Below are 4329 nucleotides of genomic sequence, written 5' to 3'. Positions count from 1 at the left end.
ATAATCCACCTTACTTTTCCCACTTTTCTAACTCGCTGTACAGTGTTGTCATGTTCAGAGCTGCGTTTATGGTTATTATCTCATTTCCATTTTCGTTCTGAAATGGGATAATTCACCCTTGATTGGAAGATCTGGACAAGCCATCATCTAACCATAGGAAAAGAGGGAGAATAGGTGCACACTGCGTATCAGAAGCAACCTTTGTGCTCCCTTGTCTCAGCTGGTGCAGAGTTACCACGCAGCGTGACTCAGCCTCTCTCCCAGGAGACGTAAAGAGCCGGTTGCAGTGACTTCACCGCGCTGCGCAAGAGCTGTGCAGGATTTGCGGCTGCCCTGAGGTTGCAGGTGCCCATCTTTTCCCAGGTGAGGCCCAGGAGGGCCAGACTTGGGGGGAGGGGAGAATATTTGAACTTCTTTTTCCAAACAACTCCTGCACAGAGTGGGCAGCAAACTGAGTTCTGAACTGCACAGGGATTTGGTGAACACACAGCCCTGTACAGCACAGACCCGTAATAGTGGGTATTTGGCCAAAGCTCCTGATGGCTGTAATAAGTACAGCCTGCTTTAAACTGCACATTCAGCAGCACCAACCCAGACGTAAGAGATTCTAAACTATTCTAGACAAGGACAGCATTTTCTTCAGTTTAGGGGAGAAAATAAATTCATCCCTGACTCCTTCTTTTTTTTCCTAGAACACAAATGAACATGTATGGTTTTGTTCATCTGCATACTCATTTCCAGAAATTTCCTCCCCAAACACCTATTGCTATTAGTAGCCATACCAAACCGGTGGGCTTCTGTGTGAGAAGAGCAGGCAGACAAGCAAAAACCTACGATCTGTAACAACTGCCAGCTCGGCTTCTTTCTTCCGTTGCACAGCTTTATCAGGAATAGATACAGCAGGTAAAGTTTCAGATACTTGCCTTCAGACGGGAATACTTGTGAAGATCTTCCTGGAATTTTACCACGAGATGGAGCTCTCCAGCAGCCAGACAAATTTTTTTTCAAACTACGGAGGAAAAGCATGTCAAAATCAGGCAATAGCCAAAATAAAATTAATCAGTCTGCTTACATTAATTAAAAAATGTAAATACATATAATTCTTTATGAAAAAAAGTTAAGCTATATATATATGCAACTTTATGTGTGCATTATGTACATAAGGAAAACTTTTTTCGAAGAGCCCTGTAGCTCCTAATCACCTGAGAAAACCTTTGTTGATCAATACCGGTAATGTAGGAATTCCTCAAGTAATAAACAATTGCTGAACCCAGTCCTATTTATAGCAGGGTTTGCATTACAGAAGAAAAGCAAGCCAAAGCAGAGGCCAACAAATCAGCTCCTACCTTCCCTTTCCCTTCTGCGTGGCAGGCAGGGAGGAGTGGGTTGCTCTGTGTAGGCGTGGGCAGGCTCTGCCCCTGCATTAGCGTTACCATTAGAGTCTCAACACACCGCCCGGCCTGGAAACTTGTTTCTCTGTAATAGTTTTGCATGTTTTTTTCACATTCTTCAGTGCGTTCCCTGTCTTGCAAGCTTCTTGCAGATAGTAAGAATGCCATGACTTGTTTTGCAAGAGCAGAGATTTTGCCAGCCCAAGGCCAAAATACACCCCGTGCCACGTCCCTTGGTAGCTCTGTGCAGTACACTCTGTGCTCACCAGTTCTCACTTGCCAGGTCAGACGCATCCAGCATTTTAGTTCCTCTTCTAGTTCTTTCCTACTGCTGTTAGGAACAGTCGTGGGGCAATACAAAGGTAGTTGCATCTAGATTGAAATAGTTCTCATAGCTATATTAACTAAAAGCTTCATCGCTTTCTTAAATTTAACAAATTAGAAAATTTTGAATTGATGGACTATCATGTGGAGCTACTGCATTACACATTTTTCCAGCAAGATACAAAATCCTGATCCAGCAACATTACACACAGGTATTGCGCTCAAAACAGACATCCTGATCCAGCAACATTACACACAGGTATTGTGCACAAAACAGACATCATATTCCAGCACAGAAATTTAAAGATAGAAAAGGTCTAGCAAACTAATCTGTCGCACAAAACAGATACAATCATTCTCTTAACAGAGAACAGGTATATGCCTCTGCCACTAGAGACAAATATTTGTCAAATATATGACATAAAGAATGCTAAGCTATGTAGCAGTGCTTTGAGTAATTATAGAAGAGAGGATAGACTACCATGACAAAAGTGGCCACTTGTACCTTAATTCTGATGCTATTTTCTTGATCTGTTGTTTTCATTACCCACAGTTTGCCATTTGTTCTTCCTTCTCTGCATCACACAGATCAAGAAAATTAGCACATGAATCATAAAGGATTTATCAGGGTGAATTATGTAATCGCAGTATCTACATGTTAAAACATATTTGACAATAAGGAGCAAATTAATGCCTTGGAGTAATCCTGGCATCAGGCATCAGTCTGACACCCCCCCTCACACCCCATTTCTGTAACCAAACCAACTTAGCACATACAAGAAAAACACCAGACTATTCGTTTCAACTTCTGACTGCTCTACAAACAAGCATATGAAAGCCATCTAGATTAAACATGTAATTTCAAGAACATCCATGGCACAAGCCAAAACGTAGCAGAGTTCACCAAGCACATTTTTAATACAGTTATATCTAATTTCATCTTTAAGGCCTTGTGAGAAAAAATGGGCAACACTTTAACTAGCTTGGTACATACATTGCAACATCATCAGAAGAACTTTCCATCGTGAATGAACTGATTTAAATTCTGAAGATATTTATTACTTCATTATTCTGATATTATTAATCTCAGAGGGAGGAATTAAAATGATTCTTCATAGTTATCAACAGTGATAAATTCAGCTTGAAAAGATACACATCATCTTTTTAACCATTTACGTAAGATGTAAAATACCTATACAACATGGATAACAAAAAATGTCACATTTCTGCTTAGAACAGCACAGTATGGCAGCATTTTACCTCCTGACAGTATTAAGAAACACTTTGATGTAGTGATGCCCAACCTATAAAGAAATAAAAGCCTAAGGTTATTCCAGAATACCTTAAAAGGAGGCGGTACGTGATTGAAGGACACCACATCCAAGAGGCAATCCGAGCCTGTGCTCCAAGGCAGCCAGGGTGGAACATGGTGTAGAAGTGCTGTCCCAGCTGCTGAGGAATCCGACAGGAATGTAAGGACAACTTTCTCACAGATTTCTTCAGCGTCAACTCAGGCTACGTCAAGAGTAATTTACAGGAACTTTCTGAGTGACTCATGGTTAAATTCCCTCTGTTTTTATTATTATGGCCTAAGCTTGCTATTTGTGACACAGACTTTTTAATCACAGGGGTTTTTATGGTTCTCTCAGTGATGGGATTACATCTTCCGGATAGGAACGATTTTTTGGAAGGGGAAGTCAATCTGTAGAAGTAGCTTTTCTGCCCGAATGACCGACGGTCCTGCTGCAGAAGATGGATAACCGTGTCGCACCGGGTCTCAGCCTGTCAGAGCTACTGCTAGGAAAGGGAAGAGGGAAGAAACAGAGCTGGAAACACAGTACGTGCTTTCTTATCAGCCACAGGAACGAAGAGCACGGCACCCTCCCTCCCCAGCCTGTTTCCCTGTAGGATTCTTGCCTTTTTCAGAACAGGACCTTACATGTGATAATTGTGCCTCATGCTCGCATGGGATGGGGGCGTAGGAACAGGTTTGGTGTGCAATTCAGGTTGGAAATGTGCCTCGCTGGATTAGTGTCATTTACCTCAGCTCCTGCCGTAATCACTCTGGTTGCTAACAAGTCAGATTGAGAAGACTGAAGGAAATTCTGATTCTGCATTCAATTATGGGGCTTAATTGCTCTACAAAATATCATGCATTGTACAAATACACAAGAGTAGTGGATTTACGCTCACATGCCTGCATATCAAAAAGAAGATTGCATTCCAAAGGAAGCAATCTCCTTAAATGAGAATAAGAGGCTTTAAAAGATCTTCAGCTTGAATGAAAATGCCTTCTTTCTGGAGCCTGGCCTGCATCCCTAGGTATAAAGTCCACTAGGACTTCGTGAGAACATCTGACAGAGCTGTGGAGCTGGAGGACCGCTCCAGATTCAACACCAGCGTGTTACTCCTGCCTTGCTAAAAAAAGAAGAAACGAGTATCCAGAAGCTCTATTTGCCAAATCAAATATGCAGAGGAAGAAATGAAACAACATTTATTGATCCCCCCAAAAAGGTAATTCTGTTCAGCTCTAGGATGTCAAAGGAAATTACCTTGATCTTATCACAACACCTCAGCGATATAAAGGCTACCAATTTTCTCACGTTGTATCAGC

At 41.8% G+C, this 4329-nt stretch overlaps 1 long non-coding RNA gene across 1 annotated transcript; it reads right to left on the bottom strand.

Annotated features, from left to right (window-relative positions):
* Window positions 1–923: 923 nt before the first annotated feature.
* Window positions 924–3921, bottom strand: LOC106887766. The gene is made up of 4 exons (XR_001411959.1): window positions 3058–3921; window positions 2221–2290; window positions 1347–1722; window positions 924–1009 (listed from the first exon to the last, which is right to left on the bottom strand). It is a non-coding gene; the product is annotated as an uncharacterized LOC106887766 (long non-coding RNA).
* Window positions 3922–4329: the final 408 nt, after the last annotated feature.

The sequence above is a fragment of the Calidris pugnax genome, unplaced genomic scaffold (genome assembly GCF_001431845.1).
Source record: "Calidris pugnax isolate Ruff unplaced genomic scaffold, ASM143184v1 scaffold23, whole genome shotgun sequence".
Classification (NCBI taxonomy): Eukaryota; Metazoa; Chordata; class Aves; order Charadriiformes; family Scolopacidae; genus Calidris; species Calidris pugnax.
The sequence above is the reverse complement of the archived record's forward strand: the minus strand, read 5'-3'. Positions and strand labels throughout refer to the sequence as shown.